This window comes from Struthio camelus, chromosome 9 (assembly GCF_040807025.1).
Source record: "Struthio camelus isolate bStrCam1 chromosome 9, bStrCam1.hap1, whole genome shotgun sequence".
In the NCBI taxonomy this organism is placed as follows: Eukaryota; Metazoa; Chordata; class Aves; order Struthioniformes; family Struthionidae; genus Struthio; species Struthio camelus.
The window spans coordinates 7,056,177-7,077,737 of NC_090950.1; positions in this window are offsets into that span (position 1 = coordinate 7,056,177).

Consider the following 21,561-nt stretch of genomic DNA (forward strand, 5'->3'; position numbering starts at 1 on the left):
GAGGATCACTAGCACCATCTATTAACTGAGAAGTAAAATGTGTATATCCTGTCCCTGACTGTGCGGGATTAAGGCACAAACCCTAATAGTTTGGACTGAGAGAGCCACTCCTTTTACAGATTCCCCCCTAATTCAAGAACACACTGCCAAGTGCTGTATCCTGCCTTTACTGATTGGTGTATAAAGTCCAGGTAACACAAATCCCCAACTTCTCCACTCCTTGATTCCAGCAGAATTATAAATAACAAAAATTCCAAGCTTCTTTCTGGTCTTATTGTTCAAGAAATAATAATATTGGCAGCTTCCGGGGACAACTGAAAGAGTGGTTAGCTTTCATTTTTGTCTGGGAAGCACTGATGCCAAGACCTCTGTTCTAAGAGCAGTGGGGAGCCCTGTCAAGTTTTTTTCATTAGAGAATCTAATCTGTCTCTCTTAGGAGATTCATGGAAGACTTAATCAGATTGTCTAGTCTGATCCACTTAGTGTCACAGGTCACTGAATTTCATGCAGCTGGCTCTGTAGTAAGTCATATCCTGACATTCTCAAGCACTGACAGCATCCAAAGGGTCACAGCACTGTGGCAGTGGAGCTAAGGTCATGGAAAACCTTCCTCTTGAGCAGTTTTAGCTTCTGCATTGCCTTAATTTGAGTCTAAAATTTGACCCCAGTTTCACTGCAGTATTTAAGTGCGCAACTCCATTAGTTCCAATAGTAGCTGTCCTCCTAAATATGTCTTAGCATCTAGGTCTCAGTGTGTACAGCTGGATTTTTAACTTCTACAATGTGACATTTAGATGTTTTTCACAATTGCAGAACATGCTGGTGAGGAAGTGAGTTGTAAAATGAACCCAAAGCTGAAAATAGTAATCTGAAGTGAAATGCAAACAACCCATTTCCCATTCCAGATGTACTTTTCTCTCACTAAAGCATTTGGGAATGTGTCTAGTACTTAGAAATCTAGGCTGAAAAGTTTCATTTGTATTTGCTTCCACAGCTGACACCGTTGGAGGAAAAATAATCTGAAACATACATTCAACAGCAGTAGGGAGGAGGGGAAGAGAAACCTGGAAATCAGTAATGTTAAAAAAGCTGGAGATGATGGAGGACAGAAATTTGGACCTGAATTTGTAATATGAGATGGCAACTCAGCAGCTCTGTGCGGTTTTGATTTTTTTTTTTTTTCAAGGAGGCATAGAACAGGAAGGTACCAGACCTCTCCTGTGGTGTGGAAGGGGGAGAGATTCTGGGCTGTGGTCCTAAATTACAGGTCTAGCTAATCGAAGCAAATGTGATGAGGAAGCTGAGAAATTCACTACATTGAAAACTATTGAAAGCTGGAAAAATACTAAACAACACTGGGTCATGATTTACAATACATGATTGCAATTTGTGAATATTTTGGTGTGTGAAAGAAAGGGGTTACTGAATGGGCACTGAATGGTAGACAGTGAAAGTCTTAATACTTTGGGGAAGGTCCTGCATTGGCTGAGGAGAATCATCATCATGAACAAAAGGCTGATCCTCAAAGGTATTCCAATGGGGATTCACCTGGAAGTCAGATGCTCTTCATGGTCTAAACCTACATAATTTAAAGTTCCTGCACAAGTACAATTGGATAAAAGTCCAAAAGGGAGTGCAGCTTGGGATAGGTTGGACTGTTTTACTTCTACCTAAAAATGACTATACCTGTTCAGATCAAAGATCCATCTAACCCAGAATTCTGTCACTTGACCACAAGTGAATGCCTAAGGAACAGTAAGAACAGGGCAAATGCATATGCTGCTTCCCCCTAACACTGTAGCACTTTCTTCTCAAGGGATTTCTTGAGCTTGTTGTGGTTTATCTATTTAGTAATGGATCTCTTATAAATGATGGTCTAGTCTCCCTTGAACCCATGTAAACTGCTCACATCCACAGTATCTGCTTGCAAGGAGTTCCACAGATCTATTGCACGGTGTCTGAAGGTTCACCTTGTTTTGTTGTTACTTGAACTTGGCACCCAGTAGTTTCATTTGATGGCCCCTAGCTCTCGAAGGGACAATGAATAATTAATCCCTATTCTTTTATACTCCTTATAGTTTTGTAGACCTTTGTCATATTCCCCTGAATCATTTCTTTTTCTATTTGGAAACTCATTTCTTTTATAGATATATGTAGACAGTTCTATGCAAATAGAGAACAAGTATAGTTGTTGATTCTGCTTTAAAATGTGTAAATTCATTTTATTGTCCTGTTGGTAACCGCAGTGCAACCCTATTTAAATTTACCCCTTGCCACCCTGCCACCGGCCACATAAGAACATCTATGTTATCATTTAGATGGACTTTAGGTTCAGCGTACTCTGAAATAAATGGCTGAGGTGTCATGTGGTTTGTGTAAATAGGTGACATATTTTGATAGAAGTGCTGGTATCTTATTTTTAAGATTTGATATGCCTGGATATGTCAGACTGCTGGGTCAAAATTTGTTGGCCCTTGGGAAGTTCTGCAAAAATATAACAATCTGTTTATAAGACACTGCGTCTTTTTCATTAGATTAATTATTGTTGCCAAGGAGAAGAAAGAGCTCATTCCAGGGTATATATGAAGCCCTGGATCTATACACCATTTGCACTGGGTGCCTGAGCTGCGTTTTAAGCCACACAAAGCTAAAAGCCATGGAGCACGTGCTGCAGAACTCATAGTCTGACAATCCTAGAGCTTTTCTGATCTTTCTGCAACAACTCAACAGAAAGCAAGCTTTTTCATCAGGCAGAAATGCTAAGAATAGCAAACCCCACACACAAACTCTATGAATAAAAGACCAAACTTGCAAAACTGAAACATATGGCAGAAATATAGCTAAATTGCATCATTCTTAGCTTTGAGTTTGCAAATGAGGGAAAGCATTTTGCCAGCTTGGTGTGGAAAAATGTGAAACCAAAGACTGTGTGGGTGACTGAGTGCAGAGGAATGCACAAAGCTTAGTTATTTTACCCTGCACAAATAGAGGTACAAAGTCTTGATATATCAGATTACTTGGGTTAATTTGCATAACGGTCTCCATCACAACAGAAGTTCCATATTGCTCTTAATCACAGTGTCCAAACCCACAGTTCAGCTGACAGTTATTTCGGTAATAGTGATGCTTTTTATGAGTTCTAGGTCTGGGTGGATCTCTGCACCTAGTATTCGAAACAGTGAGAAGCCCCAATATGTCTTGAGGCAACAAAAATGAATGGAAAGTTGGTTTTGGCAGGTACAGTCCTTGTCAAATAGGAAAGAAGAGAGGCGGAAGTATTCTCCTAGGTTTAACACTTGATTTTGTCTTATTCACAAAAAGTGAGGTGAGTTAGCTAAAGTTTGTTTCTTTGGTAAAGGAGTAATGCTGGAGTAAAGAAATGAGAGATCAACCAAGAGTGACAGTGACATTTTTTCCATCCAAATGTAGAGATCATTTATTTAGTCTTTTAGACTTTGTTAGCGCTGGATCTCTATCATTCCTCTGTATGTTTATATAGCATTTAATTGGGCACAACTGGAACAACTTGTATTTTCAGCAGTGAACAATATAGGATTTTAAGGACATCTAATCCCAAATTGGAAAGAGACGGTTTGTTACATCATGTGCGCTCTCCTGCTGAACTTGCTGTTGATATTGGCAACATGTTAAAAATAATCCAGTAAATCTCTACAGCAAGACTCAAAGGACAATATTATTTGCTGTGCATGGTTCAGGCTTTACCTCTTGGTCGAGAGAAGCAGTGGAAACTTGCAATAATGACTTTTCATGTATTATTCTCAAAGCACACTGTGCAGTGCTGGGAGAAGTGGGCAGCATTTTTCTTGTCTGTTACGACTTTCTCAAACTGAAAGATGTTTTCTGCGCTGGGAAATCAATGCGAGAGTTATTTCGGGGATGTATTCCACAAATCTCATTATTTAGTATCCCTCAAAGTATCCCAATTTGGCAGTGAAAATAGCAAGTTTGCATATGAGTGCCACAAGAAAATATCTTTTCTTCTGGTTAGAACATACTGTGCTGACTGCTTGTTAATGACTGATAAGCAAGTAATGATAACATGTTGTACTTTGTTTTTATCTACTAAAAAAGAGATAATTTTGCTAAATGAAGGTAACTGATTACATACACAGTCAAAGGTGCATGTCTGTTTGTTGTGCTAGATCGTAGAAAGTTTAGGGACTCCATTATGCAGGCTCCTAACTGAAGGGATGAGATATGAGTGGAGAAATGAGGAGGGTATCCATTTTACTGAGCAACTTGTTGAGGTTCACGAGGAGGATAAGCTGTAACCAAGCCTGGTGCTGTGGCTAGGGCTTCCGAATCCTAGGCCACCATACCAGCTTCTGTATCCTGTGCCTCGTTAAGAGATAATCTCCCTTAAGAAACACAGCTTATCTTTTCCACATGAATCAACTCTTAGAGCAGTTCTTCAGCCATTTTATCGCTTTTCATAGAAGCAAATAGATACAAAATATTGATAACAGAGTGCTGAAGAGTGGCCCTTTAATCCAGGACTTTTAAAATATTCAGTTCCTACTGACTAACCCATGGAGTGATCTCCCCTGGTGTAGGACATCTGTTTTCCCTAAACTTGCATTTCCTGTTGGTAGATGATCTGAAATATTGCAGAACCTGACAGGCGTGATCTGAAGGAAATGCTTTTTTCAGAAATAAAGGTTTCCCTTTGCTTCTCCTCTAGTCAGTGTGTAGAGCCTCATCTGCAGTGCTTTATTCAAGTAATTCAAATTAAAATACACTTTAGTTATGCTGAGGCTTCCTATCATTATATGATATTACCTCGGAAAAATAATAGATACCCAATTAAAATGTGTTAAAAATTGTAGTGTGATGTTAATTGCTGGCAAGTATAAAATGAAGAATAATGTTTTCTCTAACACCACAACTGAGTTTAAACAAAAACTAATTTGGGCAGTCCTACGGTTTCTGTCTTACGTAAGGTCAGCAAGATGTTCAAAAGCAGTGATCTGGACTTATCTCTGAATAGAAGGCAAAAAAGCCAAGTCTGTCAATTCTTCTCCCATTCTGTAGCAATATAACGATAAAGGATTCATACAGAACATGCGAGTGATCTTCCCTGCCTACAGACCAAACAAGCGTTTTCTTATACCATGGTATTCCTTCTCCATGCCCTGTAGCAAAAATACTTTAATTTGAGTCTAGCGTTCTCACCTCTTGAAGTTAATGTGCACTTTACTCTGTTTTTATTTCTACTGAGTCTTAACTGCCCGTTTCTCGTGCACTGGGGCACTGTGGCGATCGTTTTGAGTGAGAATTAGTCATACTTCCTGCTTTGATTAACTTAGGCTTTCAAGTAACAGGCAGACTAAGCTGCTTCACTCCTTGGTTTTTGAAATTGGCTTCTCCTGTTTTTCAGATATTTCCTATGTATTACATGTGTTCAGAACTGCAAGGTTGTTTCTGCTGTTCCATAAAATGGCGTAGGAATACATGCCTTCAAAATACATGGCTGCTAAACTATGCATTTTTATTTCTAGTAGATGATAATCTGTCTTATAGCTATAGTAGACCTGATGATCTGTTGAACTGAAATAAACCAACTGTTTGTACTTAAGCGATATCTAATCATATTCAGATGTTATTCTAATGCACATGGCTCAATTTAACAATCAGTTGTGACACTGGCTTTTTGTCCGTTTATCCAAACATGGTAGTGTTTGTTTCAGATGATCAGGTAACGGCTGTTCAAAATCTGACCACTAGAGTATGCATTCTTCTGTACAAAATCTGAAATACTGTCATTCCCTTTTCCTTAGATATAATGAACAAAAACCCTCAAATATGCATATGAACTTAAGTTTCCTATCAGTTCCTACAGTGTTTCATTTCTTATTTGAAATCATGATTTATGTTTTTTATTTTAAAAAAATCTGTTAATTATTTTTTGGAGATTGCAGCTCTAAGTTATTGCAAACTTTTGGTTTGGAAAGGTTGCAGGTCACTTCAGGAAGTGCCTGAGACTTATCTGTGGAAGTAAATGTGATACCTATGATGGGAGCACAGTCACCTTACACTACTCATCCTAGAAACGGTCTTCCTGTGGACAACTGTTGCTGCATTAGCCTCCAGTATGTTTGAACATCGGGAGAGCTTTGTTTATTTGCGGTTAAATTTCATATTCTGGTATTGTTTAAACTGGGAGATGGCAAAGAGGAACTGCCAGCATGGGTAATGAAACCAAAGAGTAGTCATGGTTTCAGTAAGAGGAAAGTCGCCTTCATTTTCCTGAACCAGGATATTTCTTGTCTTGTTGGGAGCATTGTCTAATAAGAGATACAAAAATGAAGCAACAAAATTTTCCATAGGATTTCCAAATAGGATTTTCCATTAGCGTTACACAAAACAGAAATTTTTCTGTGAGATTTGGCTGACTTTAGGTGATAGTCATTTTCAGCAGCAAAATGTTGTTTGCTGCTGGAAACCTTTGCTTCACACAGTGACCTGGCCACTCACTGGCCATCTGCTAATCCTGATGCTGTTCAGTTGAAAAAGTAAATGAATATGCTGTTTTATGGAGGTAGCATTTTGGTTTTTGTAGGTATTTAAGTGTGGATGGCTCAACTTATGATCTCCCAGGCCATTTTTTCTGCAATGCTGTTGCCTAGCCAGTCTATCCCTAGCCTGTAGCAATATGTGGGATTATGTTCTATGTGCAGGATTTTGCATTTAACTTTCCTGAAATGCATGATGTTCATGTCAGCCCACTTCTACAGTTTGTCATGGTCCTTCTGAACAGCAGCTCTGACCTCCAGTATGTTAACCATCCCTCCAGTGTGGTGTCATCCACAAACTTGGTGAGGATGCATTCAGTCCTATTGCCCAGGTTTTGATGAAGATATTTGATAGTATCAAGGGGGTATGTCATTGACTTTGAGATAGATGGCTATTTGAAATGCATCAGCACTTGATGAAGCATCTGAAAACATTATAGACCCTGTATTGTACCACTGTGGAAGACTACAGGGCATGGTACACACAAGAGGATGTAAGCAGATTGTGGTTCAACAGTTTTCTGTCTGGCCCTTTGCTGAGTCTTTATGCCCGTGAACAAGTAGGGTGAAGGATGTCTCATGTCTTTAGGACTCTCACCTAGCAATACTTGGATGGCATTTACTTGTGCTATTGGGCTGTATAGCAATCCTGCAACAACCTCTGTATAGCTGCAGAGATCTGCTTGCGTGAACCTTGCTGTGGGCCCAATGTCCTGGCCCCTTTTCCCAAGGTGCCCCCATGGTTCTAGGACTTTTTGAGCTCTTCTTGCACTTTTCCTTGCTAGATACCTTATAGTCACAGGGCCTAACAGATGCAGGTGTGTTCCTGAAGGTGGTCTCAAAAGGTTTTACCTAAGCTCCTTAAGCATCATGGACATTGGTAACGTGTCAGGACTCTTAATTCTGTTCTGAAATGGAGCAGCCTATCACTGGAGTTACAAAAAAGTAAATTGGGAGTGAGCAGCATCTGGCTAAAGACCTGCAATGTTTATTTTTATATGTATCACTGTAACACTTGTGTCATAGTCTCTAACATATCTGTCTTAATAGTTTGGAATCTTGTTAGTGAATCTCTCAGTTTAATGGTGGATTCTTACATTTTAACTATGATTTCTGCCTTAATTTTTGTACAGTCGAGTAAGCCTTTTGGAGATTATGTGGAAAGCTTTCATCTTGGTTTAAGGAACAGGATCACTATCCAATTTACTCAGCTCCTGTCTCAAGTAGCCTGTAAGTTTTCCATAGCCCCACCTCATGTTTTTAGTCTCTTAAGATTATTGAGGGTAATAGTTAATGACAGGTGTAACATAAAATGGAACTGGTGGATAATCACTAGGATTTAGTGCACTGTTTTGTTTTGGGGTTGTAAAAGAGGGTGTCAGAAATTATTTCATGAGACAATGAACTGTGAATCTTGTTAGCACGAAAATGCACAGAACGACCCCGGAGCATTACAGTGCCGTGAAGATTGGTTAAAGAACAGGGAGGCATACCTTAAGGGATAAAAACAAGCAGGCGTTCCTGAGCTTGCTATAATGCAACACAAACGCAAAGTAACAGGAATGATTTCCATCGTAGCAGAAGGGATAATGAACACTATGGAGAACATAGTAACAGCCTGAGATCTACCATAAATTTTTTATGTGATTTTGTGAAGTTAAAATAATTGCATTTCCAAGTGTAACCATTGATTTTCTTCTGGGTTAACTTAGTTTTAGAGGCCATAGTTTTAGAAACTTTGTACCTGATTTTTTTAAACTACTTTGTCAAAATCATCTTGGATATCTCACTGCTCTTAAAGAATCAAGCTTATGCTGTTGCAAAGCTCTCATTGAATTAATAGTGGTTTTTTGAAAACATTTTTTAAAACCCTCTTCTTCCTTATCACTCAGGTGAATAATGTCCAAGTTCACAGAAATAATGTAGGCCTTAATTTATTGAAAGCTAAAAAGAAATGTTAGATCTTTTGCAAGTTTCTAAGCAAGTATGAAATCTTAGAAGACAACCTCGGACTTGATCTTGCATTTGTTTGAAATTAGTGGTGAATTTGCCATTGATTTCATTAACATGGCATGATGCTACTGAGGCAAAAGTCTTCGATCCGTGGGACATATTTTAGTCTATTTTTGGAGTGCTGTTTGCATGAAGAGTGGAACGAGTGCAGACATCTTGTGAGTGTGAGGAAAGAATTCTTGAGCGGACATAGTTATAACAAATTTAGCCCCAATTCTGTTCCTTCAGCTGATAATTGGAATTAGGAGAGTATGGAATGGTGATTGCTTTAGCGGGGTTGGTTTAATTCCTAACTTCCCCACAAAAAGCTTGCCGTCCTGTGCTAAAAATTATATATATTTTAAAATAAGTGAGATAATGTAATGATATCTGTCCAATTTGCTTCCTTTACAATGAAAATGAAGAACTCTGCTGCAACTAGTTCTGACAGTATTATCAGAACAGTACAAACTTGCTGTGAGTTTTATTTTATTGGATGCTGATTCAATCTGTTTTGTTCAGTGTATCCAGTTAGTTGTACTTATTTATTTTTTAATTTTATTTGATATCACCAGACCTACTGGAATTGGATTACAGGGTAATTGTATACTTAAAACGTATTTTTTAATTTTCTTGAACATGACCTTCTTGATTTTAAAGGTATTATTATTATGATTTGGCTATGGCTGAATAATCTGTACTGTGAAAAACTGCACAGCTCACCACCAAGAAAAAGCTTCTGATTAATAAAAGTCCATGTCAGTAATGGTCTTGCACTGAAGCACAGTCAAACAGCACTGTCAGTGGCTCCATGATGTATGCTGAAGGATCACATTGTGGTCAACTCTCTTCTGGCAAGAGCTGCTAGCTCTGGTCTAACTACTCCCTGGATGGAAAAGAGTCCTTAGTTTCTGAGGAAGTCCTTGTGCTCTGTGGGTTTGTATGTTGTACAGAGGATCTCTGCAACTCTGCCAAAATGTAGGGCACACATAAGTTTGTGAGACGAAGGTGGTCCTGCGAACCTGGGAGGACTCACTGACTGCAGAGGCAGGGTCACCATGTTTATGGAGACTTTCCTGTCTCCAGGGCGCTAATTTCTTGTTCGATACGGGGCTGACGTCGGAGAGGCCATCCTTCTGTTTCTACCTCTCGGCTGAGTAATGCATATGGGAAGTTTTTTCTCCTGTGCTTGAGATAAGTAATTTTGCTACAGGTAGCCAGGAATGTAAAGGCCAAACTACAAACCTATTTAGATGCTCAGCTCTCATGGATTTGATTTGATATCTTTGAATTGATGATTATTAGGTGACTAAATACCTGTGAGATTCGAACTTTAGTTTTTTAGCTTAAGCAGTGGATACTAATGATGCTTTAAGAATTTGTTTGCTTTTTTTCTTTCTCCATAATCAGGTATGTTGTATATTCTAGCTAAATGAGGTATATACCTATCCTGTTTCCAGTTTATACAGAAAGAGCTTTTTTGCTACAATTTTTCTTCCAGCAAAGGTCATCAAACCCTGTCTCCTCCGTTTCTATGAATACTGGGAAGCCCTTTAGCAAGAAATATTAAGTGAGGATTCCTCCGCACCACTAGAACTATTTTGCACTGCAAAAGGGCACAGCGTTAACCAGCAATTGGCCCCAATTTGATTCATCCTTTACTAACTTCATCTGAGATTCCTAGTAGACTATCTTATTTCTCTGTTCATTCATTTTCCATGAAGCTTAGAAACTTTTATATGCTTTAAGATTTTCTGTGTCCCCAATTTATTCCCCTTAGTATAGTTTATACACCTTTCGTTCAGTCTTTGCTGGACCTATCCTCTCTAATAGTTAAGAAGATGCATGCTTCTGGAATTGCTTTAAGGGAATTTCCATTGGAGAATATTTTAAGTTAAATGTAAGGTATCCTGGGAATGCCAAAATACTTACAAGTTATATTGTTAGTACTTACCTCCTGTGAAAAATGTAATACGGCCAAAGAAACAGGGATTTTTGAGAGTATAGCATGTTAACTTTAATAGGAGTTGTATTGTGTGGTGGCATAGACATAATCTTAATCACAAATTATGAAGTAAGTTAAGTTATTTTATATATGTAACACCAACTGCGCAGAAATAATGCAACCGTAATTCATTTAATTGAAACTAGTAAATCTGCCCAGCCAGAATGATTGTGTAAAATTACTGTGGTAGAATGTGAAAGTCTGTACCTTGGCTTTATAGCCATGGTTATAAAGCTAGTTTCCTGCCAGTACACTCTCTCAGCGAATGAATGAAAGAGTCTTAATGAGCATACATATCTACCCAGGAAAAATCTGCTCCTGTGAAGCATCAGCTTTGCATTGAAGGGGTGGTTTTTCAAGAATCTTTCAAGCTGGGTTATGAGGCATGAAGAGATCAAATGACTTACCCACGTCCTGCAAAAAAACAGCTGAAATTAGGATCTAATGTGCTTCTGGCTTGTTTCAGGCTTTTGCTGTAACCGCTGGAATACAAAGCCTCTTAGCCAGGACGGGAGAGTACCCTGTTGTAGCCTATTTCACAGTTATGGATTGCAATTGAAAACACTTAAGGATTTGCTTGTGTTTCTGAATCCCACATGAAAGCATAGCTCATTTTAAGAGGGTAGAAAAGAGGTTTCTTCTTCTTAACAAACAATCCTCATCAAATGCTAATTAAATGATAAGTATAATAGGAAAACTGTTAATTGCTTAGCTGCATTTCTTATTATCTATTAAAGTTTTTAATTATAGAGCAGTGTTGTTACATGAAGCCTATAATGACAAGGGGAAAATGGGTATGAATTTACTGGTGCTGAGCTGGATTGTCTTTATTGCCTTTCAGATAAAGCAGCCCATTTTGATTATGCCGTGTTGCTTGCTTTCTTTGTGAAGCAGAGGCTTCACATCAACTGAGGTAGCCCCCTATGGGCACAAGGGTTGTATACTGGAATTAGAGTAATGCTGTAGACTTCAGCCATGTGGCTCTGGATTTACTCAGGAGCTGAATGAGAAGTTTCTGTACAAGAAGAAAAATACGGTCGGTGAACACTTGTGAACATAAACCCTCGAAGGCAGGCTGAGTTTCGCACTTGGACTTTCAGTAGGAAAAAGGTGCATTAGCCCTGCTAGTATTTAAGAATAAGAGGAGGATTAGCATTGTAAAAGACCAATTTTCCTTGGATTCCTCCATTTTATTATACTGCTCTACTAAGAACGTTGCCTTAGCTTTTCTCTGGATATTGGCCAGTGAACCTTGTGAAAGCTTTATGGAGGCTTATGGCTGCTTAATTCACCTTTCAAAATGGAAGTGAGATTTCTCAATTGCTTTCCAGAACTTTGTCCTTGCTGGCTTCATCTGATGGGCCAAAGTTTGGACCAAGTATTGTAGTATCTGAAACTGTTAAGCCTTCCCAATTTGTCGTTACACTGAGGCTTGTACTTAGTCCTTACATAGATGGTGAGTTTTGCAATATAGAATTTTTTTAAAGGGCTACTTTTGGAATATATTACTGAGATAGCACACAAAAAAAGCCTGACAATCTTCCTTTTTTGCAATTTGTAGTTCACAAATATGTTAGTCATTATCAACATGTTGTTGAAGGTCCTTCAAAAATGTCCAGAGAGTCACTTACACTCAGGATGGCAATAAAAATTCCCATTAATCTCAAAAGGGAAACATTTGAATTGACATTCATTGACATTTGAATTGACATTTTGAATATTCATGTTTTTCTTTTGTGTAAATTAAATGGTTTCAAAATTCTAAATCCTCTATTAAATTTTTAAATGTTCTCTACAACTTAGCAGTTTGCTCCTGTACCCATGAAGTAAATGGTTTTGCTATGTATGCAACTGAACATTAATTGAGATTAGTAAATCCAAGGTTGGCTTCCTGTAAAATGATAACTGAATGTGGTTCAAATTCATTGCTAAGATTCTGGTAATGTGCTATGAAGAGTGAGATCTGAGACAGAAATCTCATGGTTTTCTGCTTTCAATAATGACCAAGAAGGTGAAAATGAATTTCTCCTTTTATTGTTTTATAATATTTCAAAAAATGCTACTGCACTTTAATACATGAATAAAGTCTCTTGGTTGCTTTTTCAATGGAATTGATTTTACGTCTAATCCCATTATTTTAATCTGTTGTTAAAAATAGTTTGTTCTCTCTGAGGAATTGTATTGACATAGCTAAGTGGTGTGCCCAGGGTATACAAGTAGCTGTTTGATTAGCAAAGTGATAGTTCTCACATAGCATTTTCTTTACATGAAGTATTGGAAAGAAAAAGAGCACTTCTAGCTGTGGACTTCTGGAGAAGAGTTGCTATACACTCAGATGACACTTGAAAGCAAAATTGCAACATCAAACAGGTTTGAACATGACACATTCCAGGATGCCAGGACAGATATAATGTGTCTGCACAAGCAGGTCAAATCAAAATGATATCCAGTTTCCATGATCACACTTAAATTTTCCATAGCCTCATTCACTGCTCACCTGAGGACACATACTTGCCTTTGAAACATTGCCCATAATTCAGAAGGGACCCATTGTTATGTGAGTTTACACAGTGCTGTTCCTCATAGGAGTAATTCAACTTCAGTTGTTAAATTTGGCGGGAGTTTATTAGATTAGGTGCTGATCTTCTCCATTTTACAGCGTGGACCAGGCAAAAGCCAAAAGCTTTCAACTAATTGTGGAATCTCAATTTAAAATTCCAAGCAGCGGGTTTATAAAGTATATAATGTTCTTGGTCACCAAGCAGCATGAAAAAAATTATTACTGTGGAAGAAACTATCCTAGTTTAAAGGGAGGAGTGAGCATGTTTCAGCCCTCTGCTCACATGGTCTGCGAGGTTTGTCCCATGCAAAATGGGAGGAAGCAAACCCTGTGGAACAGGTGTTGGCTTTGCTACTTGATCTTCTCAAAGCGCCTGAAATGAAATCACTCTATAATAACAAAATTTTGAAGAATGTAATTACTGTAACAGAGTTCTAAAGAATGGATTTGAAAACTCAGGGCTTCAGTCAACCCTGTGAGTAAGATCCAGTTTTTGTGCGACTGCTACAAGTTATGGTGTTGGTCTGTGCTGCAGCATCACCTGAGCGATGATGGAGACTGGTAGATCACAGACAACGTTACCAATGTTTTCTAGATTTTTTTTCCTTTGTTCTTTTTCTTTTATAAATACAGTGGAATCTGTCTAGCCCGGAGGATTCATCCTGGTTTTTCTCTTTAAAACCTGTTTTGGTATTTTGAAAACAATAAAAAGCTGAACTTTACAGGTCGTCTAGCCTACTAAGACAAGATTCTTCTCAGAGGCCATCCAATGAAAGGATCATCATGTAACTTGAATCATTCTATTCCCTAGTTCTCTCGTACAAAATTTGTATGTATATGGGATGCCAATTTACTTCAATTGAAATTTCAAAAATGCTTTCATGAGTTACAGAAACAGCAAAGTGAAGAACTTCCAGTCTCACTAATCTGAAATGAAAAAGCATAATTCTGTGTTACCTACTGGCAACCAACTATTTTAAAACCATTCTGTTTCTAAAAGAAGCTATTTGGCTGTACTAGCCTATTTTCTAGTTGCATGACTTTGAATAGATGCTTCTGGTGGCACAGCGTTGGAGTTCTATGACTTCTCTTTGTTTTGCAGTATAAATTTGAAAATGAATCTCTGCTTTAGTTGCAGGGTAAAAAGAAAATCTCCAGTTTCAACTGTTTCCAATTTCAGGATTATCTGTGCTGCGTTTACTCAACAGTGTGTCAATACAGTTTTTAAACGACAAGCTGCTGTTCTGTTGTTTTGATTCATACCTCGTATAGATGTCTTGTTTTAATTCTGTTCTCAGGTACACGGATAGAATGATATCAGTGTCATAGAGCAGTGATTTCTGCTCAGTTCTGACAATAACGGCATTAGATGCATTGGCTCTGAAGGTTTCCTGTGGTAGTTTTTGTGAGTGATATCTTGTTCTATTTTGAGATCTGGCAAAGTGCAATTCCAGTGTAGCTTTCTGATTACTTTTGTGTACTATAGAGCTTGTCACTTCATTAAAAATGTGGGGTTTTCCCATTTCTGTTATTTATAATAATTATTGCACTTATTCATCCCTAGCTTACTTACAAGACTTACAGTATATTGAATATATAACCCATTTATCACTGTGGTGTGATGAATTAAGTCTATATTCCCCTGGTTGTCTATGAAGCATGTCCTACTACCAGAAATCATGCTGAAATTTGCAAATATTTAAGTGGTTCTGAAAAACTGCAAGACTTCCAGACTCTGTTAGCAGGTATTTGTCAGAGTGCTCACAAATAATGGATAATCATGACCTTGCTTAATACAGTGGAGTGGCACGTTTAATTGCAGAAATGTCTGTGCATCACTTAATCGCTTCAATGAAATTTAGTAAATATTACGCTTGATCCTTCTTTCCGAGTAACCAAGTGAAATGGTATGGTTAGTGAGGAGTTTGCAATGCGTCCTTCGTAAGTGCATTATTTATTTTTAAGCGAAGACTTTGGAGAAAGGTGCTGCTTGTGCTCAGGCACTTAATTCCAGATTTGGGCTAATTTATGAGTCATCTGTTTTTTCAAAAATGCTGATCACAGGGCAAAAACGCCAGCTAACTGCCATCTGGAAAGGTGGGATATTTTATAGCTGCCTTATGTTCTTATAATTCTTTAGCCTATTTTAACAATTCGGTTACATTATGGTGTATCTCTTATTTTAGGTAGTTGGCAGTAGCAAGCAGAATTCCTACTTTGCTTTGCCAGTCAATCTAAAATGTGCTACCACTTGCAACATCTCCGGCTAGCTGCCTTATCAAACTGAATAAGCATTACTGGGGTGCGCAGTGTAATTGCTATGGTAGTTTCAGAAGCAAAGGCTTACTGAATGATGGTATGTAGCTATGTGAATACTGTGCAGAATTAGGGACAGTATTACACAGAAGACATAAAAGAGACATAGCTGTAGCGGAATGCAGTTAAAAGGTCAAAAATTTATGGGATTAAATTGCAGCTGTAAAAGTGAAAGTTAGGAAAATGAAGTAGTCTCCCAAGAGAACAAGAGAAGGTACGACTGACTTAAGCCCAGTTCTGACATAAGTTGTATGTCTGTTCAAGCAGCACCCAAAGGAGCACAGGTTGCAACTGAAAAGGTGGGTGCTTCTGCCCTTGCCAGGACCCTGCCTCGTGCTGGGGGAAGCTGCTGTGTGGCCTGGAACAGCGGCTGCAAGCTGCTTAGCTGTCTCGCTGAGCGCCATACCTGAGACATCAGGAGCGGTGATGCTGCATGCTTCCCATTTTATACCTTGAAAGTACCACAGGAATGTCATCTGTAGATAATTAGTGCTGTAAATTGCTTCACCTGGCTACATATCAAATCTTCTCCATGACCTACAGCAACTAAAACTCACACTAGGTCAGATACAGAGCAAAACTTCAAGGGGCTAACTTGTTCCTTTCTTCTGAGCTGCTAAAACATATGTGAGACCTTCTGAGTGGGGCCTAAATGTTTTCCAGGTCAGGCTGGGAACAAGTTGCGTCTCACATTGTACATGCAACCCCTGCCCTGTCTTTCAGGACACAAGCTGAAACTAGCTGTAATACAAGACAACTGCTGTTAAGTTAGGAGTTATTGTGAGACCTCTCATCAGTAAGGGTGGTGGTGTGCATCCACCTTGTGCATCCCAGTCTCTCAGATGGGAAGTGAGTATATTGCTTTGGGACATCTCCTTCTTGATTCCAAGTCAGGTTTTGTGCTCCCCTCTGCCAGCAGCGCTCTGTGGCATACGGCACTTAGAAAATGACTGGTCTGCTCCATGTCCTAAAATGCTGGCTGAGAAACTACTCTTGACAATAAGGGAGAGAGGCTGGAGAAGCTGGGGAGCTGGGAATGCTGGGAACTGCATCAGAAATGAGATGAGAAGCGCAGATCTTCCTCCTGGGTGGGAGGGCCTTCCTCTGGCTAGCCTTTGAAATCCTTTTACTGAAAAAATAGTATAAGGTGGTGTATGACGGCTGACATATCACAGAAAGGAAACGCTAATCCACATCTAGCAGACACCTGCCAGGTAAAATAAAGTGTTATGTATCGAAACAGTGTATAAAGTGTGGCTCTGAATTAATGTGAAAGTACACCCTTTGAATAAATTTCTGCCCGTGTTGTGTACTAAATGCACACTGATATGTCAAGTTTGTTGTAAGACACCTCACTTCGAGTTTTCTTGTTTATAACCATGGCTTACCTTCTGATGTCATGTCATGAAACCAGGCTTTAACACTGTAAATCCAACTGCGTGAGATTCTGAGAAAGAACGTATCAAAGGATACGTCTTACAACCTTGCATAAAATCATTTTTTTCTATGCTTAGCAGTAACTTACTGCTAAGGTCCATCATTTCAGGACTCTTAAGCAAGTCTTGTCTCTAGGAGGAAATGAGTTTTTTTTTTTTCCTCACAAGTGAGGGAAAATCATGTCTCTGTGTTTATATGTCTCTATATGTCTAATGTTGCTACTGGAACAATATTGCGTAATATCACAGGATAGGCACAGATGTCCCTAGAATTTTTCTTTCCTTTATTTCATATTTTTTCATAACATAGCTTAGGACAGGTCCTGGGTGCTTCAGCTCTACCGTTTTCCTTCCTGGAAGAGATAATGCTGAGCATTCCTCTTTCTGCTGTCACCCTTTACCTTGCTAATGCTGCAGTTACTAAAAACTAAGAATGGGAACTGCTGAATGGACGGTCTTCCTAACTATTTCATTAATCTGCCAGGAGGCTTATTTTACTTATACACTGCCCTGCCACATGCCTGTGCCTGACATCCTTTAAGCCCGGCATTTAGGTCCAATTGTTTGAAACAATCTCTTGTTGTAGCTGGTTGGGTGAAATGGAGCTATCTGTCAATTTGAAAAGGTCACTGCCTGTGTCAGAATGACAGTGATTCCAAATTATCCATTAATCTCCCAATTTAAAATTGTCATCCTTCTTATTACAGCCAGCCCGCCACACAGGCTAAAATAGACCTCATCTCTTACACCCATGACCACGCAGCTTTTTTATTAGCTGGCAGATAAAATTGGCAGTGCACTCCAACATTAAATATTCATTGACTGCTCTCTAAAAAGAAATGGCTGCTAACAGGTTGTGAATATATGAGAAAACAGCTGAAGAAATTACAATTGATTTTCTTGTCTTATCTTCTAAGGTTTTGGCTATATTATTAGTGTAACACAGTTTAGCATATTCCTATTATTGGTTTGAGTTACAGGGTAATAAATGCAAAAGCTTCCTTGCCCCCTTTACATTTTCTCATTGTCTTAATATTGTTGACACACAGTATGTTAAATGGAGGATAAATTAGCGTATAGAAAGTGAAATTCTCTAAGGAAAATACGATTTAATAGCTTTTGCATTGTGAAAGGAATGGTTCTGGAAGATAGAAAGGGTCTCGATAAGGAGTTCATGCCTAAAAGATGCTTAGTTTTCTTATACAGTATTGAAGTGTAGTGCCAGAGAGGTTTAAGTGAACAGAGGAGAGAGGTGTGTGCTGTCTGTTACCCTCTCGGGAAAGGAAGGCCTTTGTCTGTGCTTCTCCATGTCTACCACGCGCCACCTCAGAGTCCCACTGTCGCTGCTGGTTCTGTTTGAAATGCGTTTGTTGTATCTTGGGGACCTCGGAAGACTCACGTAACAGGGACGTTACCCAGAAACATGGCACTGCCAGGTCTGGCAGTGTCCCCTTTTTGAACATAAGTTCTCGTATCTCAGCATCCATCCTGGCAGTGAAAACGCGGACAACTTTTAGAGGCTTTTTGATTAAGAGTCACCTTCAAGGAAAATATGGCACTTTTTCGAACAGAATTACAGGGCTGCATCAGACCTGTGCTTAGTCCCCTTTATCTGACGTGCTATCACTGCAAGTAAGCAAAAGCTTTAGGAGGAAGTGGCAAAAATCAAACAGCAGCCAGGCAGGGGGGAAAGGAAAAACTCAACCTCCTGGAAGGCAGATTCAGAAAATTCTTAAAAGTATTCCTCTCAAACTCATTTTTTTCAACTTTCTTTTAAAACAGGTAGTAATGTTTCTTCGGACAGATTATGCATATAATAGTGCTAAAAAAAGATCAGGTGCTGAAAAATTAACAGATGCTCAAGAACCACTAAACTCTAAAGATGTTGCCACATAAATCCTCTATGTTCATTTCAGTGGTGCCAATTCTGTCAAGTCTTTGAAAAGATTTTAATTTCATGATATATGGGAAACTATGCAAAAAAGCAATTACAGGTTCTCCTTATTTTCTTTTTCTGTTATGCTGAATAGGATTGACAACTTAGAGAGGAGACCTACAGTCTAAGAAATGAACTTGCTAATTGTGGATTTTATTCTGGTCTTTCTAGTTTGGATGCATGTTTCAAGCTATGAATTTCCTTAGTTCCACTGGGTTTAATAGTTTAGGGTAGTTTTATATAGTTTAAGGTAGACTTTTCCTTCACTATATCTTTGTATGGGTGCTGTATGGGAATTTCCCAACAAGATGTTTCTAAAAAAGCTCAGCTGTACTTAGCAATATATTCTTGTTTCCATATGTTGTTTTGGGAAAATTGCAGTTAGCAATAATGTTCAGGTTCAGGTTGGAAAGTGTTTGTGCTTGGAACCTCCATCCTGCAGGCAAAGGCTGTAGCCATGTGGCAGTGGACTATGGTAGGATGGAGTAGTCTGTCTGCCTCTTTTCACAGAGCTTGAAGTCTGTTTGTCATGGTCAGCATGGAAACAAATACACAACTGGTGTGTTTCTTAAAAGAAATACTTTTAATTTCCAGTCACCTATCCTCCAGTTCAAGGGGAAGGAGGGAGAGGGATGTTAGAGTTACAAATATAATATTTTTTCTACTCTTGTGGGAATAAAGCTTTTCATAACTTTGTGTTTAGGCCGCTCTTGGGGGAAAAAGTACTCTTTGCCAGGTTCCTTGTGCAGGAGTCCTATGAAGAAGTGAAAATGAAGGCTTTGTGAGCCCAGCACTGACCTCTAAAATTATGTTTGATTGTTCCTTAATGCATTACCCTCTCATGGTAATCCATGGCTATTTGTGCTGTCAGCCAGCTACATTTAAGTAGCAACAGAGATAGAAATTTGTTCTTATTTAAAGTAATGGCTCACAAACAACTACTATTGCTAAGCAAATATATTTGGAAATTACCATAGGCTGCATTGGAATGTAAATAGTCCCTGATAGACTAAAGTGTTAGTGAAAAAATGTAGGGCCTTATAATGAATAAGGCCCTACTTCTGTCCTTATAATATTCATACCTGAAAACCTGCATAAAGGAAATGAATGGCCATAAAAAGGAAAATTTATAGGTGATGTACTTCTGAATTAGAACAGCAGAAGCCACATTTCTTAAACTTGGCCTGAGGTGATGGAGGAGATGTCTGATAAAGAACAGAATAGAATGAGAAAAGAATAGAAACAGAAAAGAAGAGGAAGAGGAGAACCATGCTCATGAGGACCTGAGATTTTCCAGTCCTCAGACTTTGCCCTTCACTACTATACAGCATGGCATGGTGTCCACTTACACAGTAAAAGGAATAAGCCAAGGAAGCGTAAAGAAAGAGAAGTTCAAGGCACATGAAAATGCAGAAGGAGCACCGTTATTTCTTATTCAGAGGGAGGAGCAAAGAAAGTCTGCTTAGACTCTGAAGCACCGAGTGTAGATGAGATCTGAGAGCTTCCCGCAACCGAATGGGACTGTGGACTTCTGTTTTAGCGGTTGTGACCTCAGTAAGACTGAAGTCCACACTGTGCCTGAGAAAATCTGGACGTTGTTTCTACAAATTTCTAGGGGTGCTGTGACTAATCCAAAGGAGCTTATACCTACCTCGACATATGATTTGGATGGCTCACCCTCAGGAACGTGCTAAAGTGAAGCCAGTCGCATCTTCAGCAGAACTCAAAATGTTTGCCATTATGGATCCAAAACACCTCTGAGAAAAGTAGAAGCTTTGTTTTGGTGCTTAATAAGCAAAACTTGGATCCATTAAGATTTGTTTTCTCACTGCTGGTGGCATAACTACATGGCATCAGGGCACAGGCACATGTGAAATTTTGCAGTATTTTTTGTTGGATGAGATTAAAATGAACCTGATATTAGAAAAGAAGGAACCCATTGGCCTCTGTCATTACTAATGATGGCTTATTGCCCAAGCAGTGAGACTAGAACTGCTAAAAGCAGTGCTGATAAATTATCAACACACGAATAATTGATTGATTAAGGTACCAAATCAGTCTACCTAAGAGTTTAACACCATTTCTCTTAAAGCATATGAACTTTCCAGGGGGTATGTGAACTTTCCAGTGGGAAACAAAATCCTATACTGCTGTGAGCTCTCTTAAAAGTTAGAGCCAGCTGAAAAACAGAAGGAGAAATACATCTAATAAATTTAATTTTTTTCTTTTGAAATTCAGAATTTCAAAACTAAAACTTTGAAGTGGAAGCCTCCTTTCTAAAAATATTTCCAGAGCAGGAAAGCAAGATTCTTATTTTTACCCTGTTATCTTTCTTTAACCAAGAAAAGTAAACCTTGCAGCTAGGAAAAAAAAAAAAAGGAGCTTGCAGAATTGCTTTATGATCAGATTTTCATAGGCTTTAAATTTAATCATGCTTTTCCTGGGTAAAGATCAGGCCCATACGTAGTTGTAGAGAGTACTACTGAAGTCTAAGGGGCAAGCTTGGTTAATGAGATTTTTTACCTGCATGCCAAGACAAAACTGTTAGATCACAAATGATGATAGATTTACTAGCCTCTTCTCAATCTTCATTTATATAAAACATGTATATAAAGAGCTTATTAAAATCTTTTAGCTCAATAAGGTATTTGAAAAAAAATGCTGCTCTTCATTTGTCAAATCCTTTTTTTGTATTTAGTCAGTGTCAATAACTGCCCAAATACTCAGACAACGTATATGAGGGACAATTAATATTTGTCTAATACTTTTCTTATTGTTCAGCT